Raw genomic sequence first — 13384 nt, 5'->3', positions numbered from 1 at the left:
GAGCCACCAAACAGGCAGCATACACTAGCTGGGACAGAGGCCCCCTGACATATATACACCAGAGGACTGCCTGGTCTAGCCTCAATGAGAGAAGATGCACCTAACCATTGAGAGACTTGAGGCCCCAGAGGCCACAGAGAATGGGAAGGCTTAATGGGGTGTGAGGATGTGTGGAGGTGTAAAGACATCCTCTTGAAGACAAAAGAAGAGGAATGGCATGAGGATCTATCAGAGGGAAGACTGGAAGGGAGGTAATGGTTGTACTGGAAAAAAAAGATTAATATAATTAAAAAACTTACATTTAACAAAACAAAAAATACTAGTAGAGAATCTCCACTCACTAATTCAATGTCAAAGAATTCACAGAACAAATACACACTTAATAAAAGAGTAAAATTAAAGAAAAAAAATACCTTAATGGTTTTAAAATCCATTAATACACATTAATCTAATATTAGGAATTTTTAATTGCAAAATAACTTCGATGTGACTATACACAAAGGAGGAGAGGATTTTTTATGTAAATCAGGTGGAGATCTGCCTCGAGGAATAAGAAAGTCTTTACATCAGGAAACACTTGTGTTTCATGCCGAAGGTGGACACATCTGCACACAGATAACTGGGCAAATGGAGCTCTCACAGAAGGGGCATCGAAAGTCCGACAGGGACCTGCTGTGTCAAGATCATGAAGATTTCATCGAGGAGAAAAATGAAGACACTGTGAATAGCAACCACCTAATGCACAGTTGAAAGACATTGTAGCTGGGCATTGTCAAACATCATTAATTTCAGCACTCAGAAGGCAGAGGCAGGCAGATCTCTAAGTCTGAGGACAGCCTGCTCTATAGAGGGAGTTCCAGGACAGCTAGAACTACACAGAGAAACTCTGTCTGGACAAAACAAATGACAATGTAATGTGTGTTATTGTTGTTGGTGGTGGTGATGTTGCTTTGTTTCTTTGATTTGAAGATACTGTGTTAACTAAGGATCTTTAAGCTCACCTCATACTCATACATGCGTTGTGCTGGGGTAACCTTGCCATAAAGGTAGCAGTTCCCCATGACCACATGGATTTCTGAGCATGGCTTAAAATGGGCACTCCCTTTCTCAGCAGGGTTTTACTGTGTCTGCCAGTTTTTGTCTTGAGAGTGTCCATGTACACTGGTGGCTGGCCTTATCTCAACTCTGACCTTATATGGAGCTCTCTACAAGGCTACTTAACCCAGCAAACACGTTCCACTCTGGCTTCCTGCCCTCATGATAATTAGGTGATATACTATAACCAATTAGCCCTTCCTACTCACTTGATACCATGACCAATTAGCCCTTTCCAGAACCCATACCCTAAAAAAGCCATTTTACAGCCTAGCCTATTCCTAGGAACAATAAAGTAAATTTATCTTCACTGAAGCTGTCTCTGGTGGTCATCTGCACATACTCCAGGCTGTCTGAACCCTGGTGTCTGTCTCTAATCCACTTCTCCCTTCAGGCTGATCGCCTCTGGGTAGAAAGGGAACAGAGGTGGCACAGAGATCCACCAGCCTCTGCCTCCAGAGTGTTAGCATCAAATGGGTGGGTTTGACACTGCATACATCTATATGAGCAGGTATCATGCCCATTTAATTATCAGAAAGAAGAGGGAGCTTCATTCTGTCTTGATTAATGAGAAACTTGGGGTTCAGAAACAGTGGAGAAGGTTGCTCAGAAGTCTGTATAAATCGTGATATGCTATGAGAAATCAGGAAAACAACAATATTTAGGAACATATTAGGTGAGACTTTGATATATTGTTATTATTACTGTTGAAAAGAGAATGACCAGAGTCAATCTGAGGTTTTAGTAAAATAATTTGGTAACTTCATAAAGGCTATAGTTTATAAATGAAGGACAAAAAAGTTCTGAAAAGGCTGTTGACACAGTGACCTAATAACTAAGATTGTAATTAATGTTTAGAGATTTTCTTATTTTTTAAACAGATAAATGATTTGTTTCTCATGAGCTTAGTTTCTCAAGCTATGGTTTGGTATCATGCAAAATATCTTGACAGTAAATATTTTACATGTTCAAATGTGACACCCTTACATTTAATTGCTACAAATGTGCATATATATTATATATAATATGTATATATATATATATATATGATGCATGTCTGATAATGTAAACTTTGAGTAATCTTAATATCATACGATGCATATTATACAGATAGAGAAATATCAAGTGTGTCAGATGTTGCTCATGATTGACAGATATATGAAATGAACATACTGCTCCAAAGTATTTCTGAAATATAATGTGCTGCACCATAAAAGTCAATATATGATTAAAGTTAGGGTTCAAATGCCTAAATATTTGTTTTTAAAGAAAGACATGGAAGACAAAAGATTTGAACTATTTACGTTTTAGAGGCTTCTTATCAGCAATAGTGCTTCCTTGAAGAATCAGGAGGCTCATAATTTATCGATGATGTTACTTCCTCTTCAAAATGCTTCTCCAAATAAAACTATTATTTACCAAATGGCTTAATTAAAATAAATGAATCCCAAAGAAATATATAATCTATTCCATGCTCACTCTAAATAGTTTCTCTGATCATTCAAAATAGATGCTAGATAGCTATTTCTAAAATTGTATCCCTTGGCTCCGCATCTGGAGACCAAAAGTGGATCCTTAGCAGACCCAGCCATTTGAGGAGCTGTGTTTGTTCATCCCACCACACCCCATTACTACTAAAAGAACAAAACAGTAATTTTTTATATATGTAATTACTGGAGACATTTAAACATTTACAACAAACTTAAGCTGTGAGCTCTTAAATATGAATTCTGTTATTATTCACCTAAGGATATCAGAACTCAGTGTTTGGCTGAGCTCAGCCGAATTGAATCAAAGTTGAGAACAGCAAACATCCATGGGAGAAAAGTAAACTTGAATACTATACCTAAAATTTTTCCCTAGCATCTGATGTTAATTTTTCCCTCTATTAGGACAAAAAATTAATTTCATCATTATAAAAATTTGAAGATGACACATTTATCCTTAAAAACTTAAAGACAGAGAACCACCAAATGTATATGTTGTGGAAGAATAGCCCTGTCTAGCAGAATCTGATCATGGGGCAGTGATGGGGTTTTAAGACAATGAGCAAGGTCACTTAAAGACAAAATACTTGGCTGGTACTTCAACACAAATACTAGATTCTATTGATGAGAATTACTGCTAAATCATTCCCCATGACAGGGTGAAGTAATAATTCCTTATCTTTTGATAGGAATATCTGCAAAGTCACATTGAAAAGGATCTAGATAGAGGACAAGGCACAGACCTGAGACATTTTTTATAATCAGTCTTTCAAAGCAGGTTGAATCTTAAAGCTTACTTCCCATCCCATCTAGGAAGGTCACCTGCGTAAAATTAGCAAGAGCAGAGAACAGGTCCCTTGAGGAACAGACATTGAGTTTACAGAGAAGTCATTCCCCACGTGGTATTTCAGTAGATCTTGTCTACAGGATAGCCTCCTACCTATAGGACCCCTGATAAATACAATGATAAACTTTGTTACTATGGTGAGAGCTGAGAAATTTCACAGCAGAAATAGAATAAATCCACTTTTTTGGTTATTACACTTAAATCAGGCTGTATACCATAGTATGAGTAATAATTAGCCTCCTCTGCTTTTCAATGTATTTTAGATGCTTCTCCCTTCATAGAGTAATGATATTTGATGATGCACGGTTCCACTAATTTTATCTCCTTAACCTAGTCAAGAATTTATGGCGAAGAAAATGAATTAATGGGAACTTATCTTAGCTTTTGATATTCAAATGAGAGGAATACCATTTATAGATCAAGCTGCCTCTCTACTGGTATTATATAAGCAAACAGAACTTGATATCCTCTATGTTGGTGATTTTTTTTAACTGTCTTTACTTAGTTGTGCCAGAAAACAATAGTAGATTCAAGAAAATAGTTAGCACAAGCCAACTATTTTAAGAATTATTTGATAGGAATGTTATGTACAGAAGAAAATTCTGTAAGACTGCCTTTTTAATGTCTAAATTGATTTACTGTGAATACTGTCTGGAGCAACAAAAGAGAACCAGAAAAACCATTGGTTAGAGACTAGAGAAGCTAGAGCTGAAAAGAAGACAAGATATGAGCTTAGAGAAAGGACCAGAGGATGCTTAAAATAACTTATCACTGATACTGGGAAGCTCATTTTCTGGTGAGGTGATTTGAAAACGAGCTAAGTATTAAGCCATATGAAAATTCTGAAACAGACATGTTTGGAGAGAAAAAAATCAGTGGTGGTCCCTGGGGAGCAGTTACACTGGATAAACATGACTTGGGGAAAACAAAGAGCTCATTACACTGATGTATCATCAATAGAGCTGAGCACTGGCCCAAACAAGAACCTGAACTGAAACAATCTTACATAACTATTAGGGAATGTTCACTTTAGGTGAAATTATCCAAAATGTTCGGAGTGTGTTGTTCAATGTGGCATAAAGTCACACAAATAACTTTACTATCCTATGTGCTTCATGATCAATTTCATTAGTTATCCTTTCCGCAGCTCGCCTGAAGGCTATAGTGTGCAAATCATTCTGTTATCCCATTGAAAGTACATTAAGTCTTTCAAGTTTAATGCTCTAGGGAGGCACCGGGTCTCTTAGAGTGGTAATTTACTAAATAGTCCTGTGGGGTGCTGTCCTCAGTAGCACCAGAGAAGTGAACTGGAGCAAAGAATTAAGTGACTGCCCTAAATTCAAAAGGCGTATTGTGCAAATGCGGGTGTTGAAGCAGTAAACACAGGGCAGGGCTATAGCATGAAAGGAAAAGAGGGTTTCCCCTTGATAATATCAGCTTTCTAATTGACGAGCAAAAAGGGAAGTAACATCTAAAAGGCAAACAATTTTGCTAATTAAATCAACAGGATCTCTGATGTCTTCTCCAAAAGCATCCAATATTTTGGGCTGTTTAAATCCATTTTTGCCTTCTTGAAAAGAACTATACAGAAAGTGGGGATTCTCTGGTAAACATATTTTATTCTAAAGTACATTTTTTTAAAAAAAATATATAACAAAGGACTTCTGTCATACTTACAAAGCAACATATCTTCACATGAAAGGACTTTACTTTGCATTCATTTAAGCTGTCCTGTCTGACAAAATAGCCCATGTTTAATAACCTTAAAAATGACAGGAAGAACTCAATTCAGTTGCCCCCCCCCCGATTCACCTACAACATTTTATATTGAGAAGTTGTAATATTTTCCAGGGCATCCATTAGGATGACTGTATTTAAAGTAATAAGTGGTTTAATGGCATTTCCAGTGCTAGAAGTACATACTAGTCATAAAAGTATAGATACTGTGTAGGAGCTGATTAGCCTTAAAAAATATGTCCAGAAGATGTGTAGACACTAAGAAATGTCTACAAAATAGGAAACTTCTAATCAGCTTGACTAAATAAACATAACACAGTATATTTATCACTATGGTTGTCTATCTGAAAAATAATTTCATTAAACAAACCTTACTACATAAATGAGTATAAAACTATAGTGTTGACCCATGAACACAATATTTAATATTTTGCAGCAATTTAATGTAGACAAGAAAATATCTCAACTGAATTAATTCAAGATATTTAACTAAGTAAATATTAGTCATATTTGTTGAGAAGGATCCAAATTAAAAAATTTACATAATTCTTAGTAATTTTTTGTTTGCTTTTTAATTATTTCTTGTTTAGCTTTTATGTGCTATCATGGTTTCTATAAGTTCATATGTGCATTAGTCACTATTTCTGCCTAGGAAATACTGTTTTCTTTTGTATCATCCATCATATCTGTCTCTTCCAATATTTCTGCATCTTCCATGTTGTCCTGAAACCTAAAAGGAGGAGTTTGATGACATCCCATTAAGCCTGAGTGTTCCAAGGTCTTATTCAAATTCTATGCCATGGCCCGGTTTTGGGACTCTTTGTTAATTCATAGCTCTTACAAGAAGAAGCTTCTCTGATGAGGGATGAGTGAGTAACTAATGTTCAAATGTATCAGTTTGTAATTTGGTATCAGTTTATTGCTATATACCCTAAACAAATAACAAAAGTAGGTTCTCTACTAGGCCCATGAAAAACATAGCTTCAGGCTCTTGACCACTTCAACAGTGTCAAGCATCAGTTCCATCTCAGGGAATAGACACTAAATTCAAGCAGAAAGTATTTAGGTACTCCAATAATATTCATGCCACAATTGCAATAGTGTGCCTTGAAGCTAGGCCACTGTTGTAGGTCCTTGAAAAGTGCAAACACAAAATGTAGCTTGATGACTTTCACCTACCACTCACTCCCTCTCTATACTTTACCTCCAAACCCTTTCCCAATACACCACTCTCCAAGCTCCATGTCATTCTTTTATTAATAGAAACTGTGTTGAATTAGTGCTCCCCATGGGTGCATAGATATTGGTTCATACACTAGGGTATAGACAACCCACCAGTGGCCAATCCTCAAGTAAAACTATTTATCTATCTCCAAGAGGCTTCAACTACTACTAATGAGGCTGTAGAGCCTCACTAACCTCTATCATATCTACATATTTTCTTACATACTCATCATCCTCCACTTCTTACCTTTTAACTCTCTTCTACAACAGTCCCTATGTTACTGGAGCATAAGGCTGATACAGGTGTCATATCTATGTCTAAGCTCACAGTTGCTTATTCTCATAACATTAAGCAGTTACGTGATTCTCTGCTTTAACAACATGAACTTGTATAACCCAGGGAGAATTCAAACACACTAAGTAGTTGAAAGTACACTTGAAGTATCCATGCTTCTGCATTCACCTTCCAAGTGCTAGGATTACAGACATGTACTATCATACCAGGTTTATGGGATGATGAGGATGAAACTAAGGGTTTTAAGCAATACATAAGCACTCTACTAGCTGATCTTGTGTTCATAGCCCTACCTACAGATCCATTTTCTATCATGCTAAAAAGAGGTAAAAACGTTAATAACAAAGCTCAGTAATTAGTTGGTGCCAGCAGTCATGTGTCACTTGGCCATCACCTTCTAGGAACACAGCATTTGCTGGGATGCTTATCTGCTTTGAAGGATAAATAATGTTAGATCTCATTTATCATTCTCTTCCTCAAAACATGTTATTTATATCAAACAATGTCAATTATTAATTCTATTCAAAATTGTTGTTTAAAAAACCTGTTATCTAGTTTTTAAGTAGAACTATAGTTACATCTGCAAGACAAATACACATTTATCTGTAGTACACCAAAACAATATATCCCATTTATGCTTACAGAACCCTTAGATCTGGAATACTCTGTTTGTATAGAAATGCTTAATTGCATATTTTTGATTGTCATTAATATAAAAAAGGCAGTTCGATTTGAATTATATTATGACTGTCTTCTGTTTCATGTCAGTTTATACATGCAGAAAAATACGGTTCAATGAAGAATTTTCACAAATTAATGCAACGAAAAATTTTTATCTTTTACTCTTGATATTTTACACATTGAATTATAGCTTATATAAAGCCAAAATGATCAAAGTAAACATTTTTGTTTACTATAGAGATATTTTCCTAATATAGAAACAATTCTGATTGTTAGTACACTAAAATAAAATCAATCAAATCACAGCGATAATGCTAAAATCAAAGTCCATGTGAAAGGGGAGGTCAGATTTTATGTTGAAATCTAAGTATATTTAATTAATTACTTAAAGAATTACTTTAATTAATTTAAATAGGTAATTAAATTAATTAATTAAAATAATTACTCATCTCTGTCTTCCAGGACAACATGACATGTGGCATTGTGAATTTTGGTGTCTTTAGCAAGTTTGAACTCCAGGAAATGTGTATGTCTGACACTCTGATGATGTACTCACATATTCATATGTTTTTAGTCTTTTTACATAGTACTTCAATTCTTCCATTGAACATACGGCCATAAAACATCATCAATAGCCAAATACCACATTGGGTAGCATACGGAAGTAACAAGTGCCAGCCTCTTCTGCTAGATAGGAAGCTTCATATAAACAACACTCTGAAATGGAGAATCTTATGTTTGTCAAAATGACTCCAATGCCAGGAGTACATTTCTAAGGATTATAATATATTATACTGTATCCATTAACAATGGCAATAGAGCTGGTGGAAATAAGTTAGCAGTGTATGCTCATTACAGAAGGAAGTGACTAGAGAGTTTCACTCTTAAATTCCTTTACTCATTAGTAAACATGAATGTGAACCTTAGGCAAATTTAAGGATCCATGGATTTAACATGCAGACAATAATCTCAGACATTGTCTTCCTATATGCTGAAAAAGAAATCACATAAGGAAACCATATCCATTTGAGTTGGCATTGTAATCAGTAAATTATTTGCATACCAAAGTCATGCATTGGACAATCTATGAGTTGTAATAGAACATTTCCTCTTCCACAGTAAGTAATGTGAAGATTTTTCACTCATGACAGGAAAACAGGTTCAAAAAGTTGTTGCAAGCACAGACACTGATATCAGCCTGACTCTATTCAAATCTTTGCTTCCAGTTTACTAATCATGTAGACAGACCTTGAGAGCGTCAGTTGATGCCTCTCTATTTCAATGCATGTAGTTGCAAAGTTGAGAAATAACAGTACAAACTTCCATGGGGGTTAGAGCAAACTCAAGGGGTTGCACAGATAAAACACTCTAAAGGATGCCTAGCAAATACAAAGTGTTGTAGAAACAAATATTCTAAATTTTATCTTAAGCATGTTATACACTGACTTTTCATTAGTGTGATGGATTGTAATACATAAAATAGAACATGAATTCAAATATGATGGCCCATGTTCTTTATTTAGTAAACAAAATATAAGTTTGTTTGGGTAAGAAAGTTAAACCCTGTAGTTGCAGAAAGGTATTGTCTAAGATACTGAATACTAAGGTGTCAAACAAATAATTTTGATTTGTTGCAAAGTTAGTACATAATAGAGATATGCATAGGACAGCTGCTCTCCTGGATGGGGTGGACTGTATCTTCACATGGGTATGTCTGTTTTGTTAGTTTTTGTTTAGACTGGTGTTTTATTTTGTTAGTAGTGTTTGAGGATAGTGACCAAAGACATATTTACCTAAAAGTGTGAGATGGGAAGTTTGGATCAATGTCACTGTTCTTTTGGCCCTATTGTAATGCCTTTGGAAAATTGGGTCACAGTTATCTGGGCTTCTTATGTGCTGTTTCTTAAAAATTTAGACAGAATTGTATGATCCAATTATACTTCTTAAATAATTCATGGAATTTGACTCAAACATGGAGTTTGACATGCTCTGGCTACCACCGTCAAATATTTTAGAGATGATATAAGGCACACACACACACACACACACACACACACATACACACACACACGACCCACAGTTTAAAGAAAAAGGGTCATTATATTAGTAGAAATTATGGCTTTTATGAAGATACCAGGTATTAATCTCACCACATAAAACCATGTTATTGTTCCAGGAGAAATGGCAGATAGAATTGAACACACAAGAAAATATAAGGAAGTCACATAAAGGAGATTCAAGCTTGGCTAGGAAGCAAAGGGAGACTAGAGCATAAAGAATGCCCACAATGTAGTTTCCACCTCAAGGAATGAGAGTGGCAGGGGAACTAGTTTGAGGATGGGTTGATTTGAGTGATTTAACTACCCTAAATGAGTAAAAGGTGTCACCCAAAGCCTAATATCTGCTCTTGTACTAATGATGCAACTGGTTACTAATTATGAGGAAAAAAATGGTGTGTAGGCTCTGAGTTAGTTGGTATTTCAAAAGGTCACAAGCAAAAAATAAATAAATCAATCTAATGTTATAGATTAGATAGCATCATGTTATACAAAGCAATATATGTCTGTTTGAGATACGTAGTGGTAAAATTAGTGCATTCAAGAAACAGAAGCAAGAATCAGGTCTCAGACGGTGTTTAAGTATGAAGTATATGCTCTCCTGTGAATATAAGCAAAGCAGACAGAAAACATATGCTCAAGAAAGGAACAATTTGGCCAATTATAGATTTCAAATTGTCGTCAAATACTTTCAGAGGCAAATTTAAGTACTTTTAAATAATATGTATATAACATTTGACTGGCTACATTAATTTTTTCAACATAAATAGTTTTATGAAATAAAAACCTGGGATATATTTCTACAAAATCAGTGCTATATTCTTTTAAATATCTGAATTACAGAAAATTGCATAAATTATATTAAAAATTTAATCATTCTATAATAAACAGGACAAATATTAAATTGTGTGAGTGTAGCATGTTCGGCCAGGTAATAGCCTAAGCTACATAATCAACTAGCCTCTCCTTTCCATCTTCTACCTCCTCCAACCTCCACACCTTCCCACATACATTGTATTCTTCCTAAGGTAGTTTCCAGAAGTCTTTAGAGGTGCTTGTGTTTCCAAAATTGTCAGTGATTGTCTAGGTTGTAGAGCAGTGGCTCTCAACTTGTGGGCTGCAATCACTTTGGTGGTCCAATGATGCTTTCTTGGGGATTCCCTAACATCAGAAAACAAAAATATTTATTACTATTCATGACAGTATCAAAATTACTGTTATGAAGTAGCAGCAATAGTAATTTTATGGCTGGGTGTCACCACAATATGAGGAATGATATTACAGATTTGCAGCATTAGGAAAGTTGAGAAGCATTGGAATAAAGTCACATAAAATCCTTGTGCACTTAGAAATGTACTCCTTCCCCTAAATTTCCACTTGGTCTTTATAATGTGGAGAAAATTCACTCACTTCTCACAGTCCTACATAATCCTCATTCGAAATGTTCCATCACCATCTCTAGGGTCATAAGAGACTTCTGAACTTCATGGTCTACTCTCTACTTGAGCTAAACACATTTTTAGAACCCAAGAAATACATGTGGAAATATTTTAGTATCAATTTTTAATGTTTCTTTAGAGTATCCTAGACCTTGATTTTTGTTGGTTTTATGTAAACTGTACTAATAAATTTTTAAAATATATCAGCACCTTACAAAAAAACTCCAACTTATAATGCAGGTCTCATGGGCAGAAATAAAAACACTGATATTCACAGTAGAGAGGTTTTGCAAAGACTAAATTATATATTATTGGCAGAAGTTAAATATTATATGTGAGAGACCTTAAGCTTTTAAAATTTGATTATTATGACTGTGGTATGACATGATTCACAGGATACCTAGATATATGCTTCAAATGTGCTTTGACATTCATGATATCAAATAACAACCAGTTAGGTAAAATGAAAACAGCATGGATATGGGTCAAGTGGTATATTCAACATTTCTACTACTTCCTGTAAAAAGAAATAAAGTTCAGCAAAAGAAGTCATTTACACAGATAAGGCAGACATGCTTTTTGAAGAAAATTTAAAAAACAATCTTAATCTTTTGCATTTCTAAGAACATATTGTCTGATATTAACAGTTTTCTCTCCTCAGAATTGTCATGGTCAGAGTGCAAAACGGCCACTCAGATCATCTGCCACCAGGAACAGCAGAGATTCAGGGACATAGGCCTGATGAGAAGCCGTTCCTACTAGCCGAGGTGCCGAGAGATCTCTTCAGAGAGATCTCTGCCAAGAATACTGAAAGTGTGCCCCCCACCCTGCTTGGTTCAAGGAACCAGTAACCTGGCATTGGGCTATTCCCATTCAGAGGACTTTGAGTGCAGAACGGGCGCTCAGATAATTCGCCACCAAGAACAAAGGATATCCAGGGACACAGGCCAGGTACAAGGGAGAGGTAAGAAAAATCACTGACAAAAAAACCACGTATAAACACAGACAACAAGATGGCAAGAGGAAAGCAAAAGAATGTACCCCAGGGAAACCAAGACAGGCTGGAAACACCAGAATACAGGTCTAACATCACAACAAACAGCAGAATGCCACACACTCCTGAAAAAGAAGACTCAGACCTGAAATCATACCTAAAGATGATGATAGAGATCCTTAAACAAGAACCGGAGGAAAAGCATAAAGAATTAGAAGCTTTAAAGGAGGAAATAAGAAAAACACTCTAAAAACTCAAAGAACTAGAGGAAAACAGAACCAAACAGATGAAGGAATGAAAGAAGGAATTTAAAATGGAAATGGACACAATAAAGAAAAAACTAAGAGACAACCATGGAGATAGAAAACCCAAAAATGAAATCAGGAGACAGAGATGCAAGCATTTCCAACAGACTAAGAGATGGAAGAGAGAATCTCTGGGGCCAAAGACAACATGGAAAACATAGACAAAACAGTCAGAGAAGATGCAAAAACAAAAATCTCCTAACCCAACTGTCCATTAGATCCAGGACACAATTAGAAGACCAAACCTAAGGATAATAGGAAGAGAAGAGGGCGAAGAATATCAACTAAGAGGAACATTAAATATCTTCAGCAAAATTGTAGAAAAAAAACTTCCCTACCATTAAGAATGAAATGACCACGAGCATAAAACAAGCCTACAAAACTCTAAATAGGTTGGACCAGAAAAGAAATTCCTCCAGACACATATTAGTCAAAATGCCAAGTGCCCAAAGAAAAGAAAAAATACAAAAAGCATTAAGGGAAAAAGTTCATGTAACATATAAAGGCAGACCAATCAGAATCACACCCGACTTCTCAACAGAGACTATGAAAGCGAGAAGAGCCTGGACAGACATCATGCAGACCCTAAGATAGCACAGGTGCCAGCCCAAGCTGCTATACCCAGCAAAACTCACAATCAACATAGATGGAGAGACTAAGACATTCCAAGAAAAACTAAATTTATACAATATCTGACCACAAACCCAGAACTACAACGAATTATAGGTGGAAAACCTAAGAAAACCAGGGGAACTACATCCTAATAAAAACAAGAAAACTCCTAAGCAAGAAAACTAAAAGAAGAAAGACATACAGGCACAATTCAACCTCCTCCAAAAACAAAAATAGTAGGAAACAGCAACCACTATTCCTTGATAGTTGTTAACATAAATGGACTCAATTCCCCAATAAAAAGATATAGGCTATCAGACTGGATACATAAACAAAACCCAGCATTTTGCTGCATACAGGAAACTCATCTCACAAAGACAGACACTATCTCAGAGTAAAAGGTTTGGAAAAAAACCTTCCAAGTAAATGGCCCCAAGAAGCAAGATAGAGTGGCCATTGTAATATCAAATAAATTAGATTTTCAACCAAAAGTTATCAAAAAATATAAGGAAGGACACCTTTTACTCATTACAGGGGAAATTTGTCAGGAGGAACTCTCAATTCTTAACATATATCCTCCAAATACAAAGGCATATATATTCAGAAAAGAA

The sequence above is a fragment of the Micromys minutus genome, assembly GCF_963924665.1.
Source record: "Micromys minutus genome assembly, chromosome: 25".
NCBI lineage: Eukaryota > Metazoa > Chordata > Mammalia > Rodentia > Muridae > Micromys > Micromys minutus.
Note: the sequence above shows the minus strand (reverse complement) of the source record.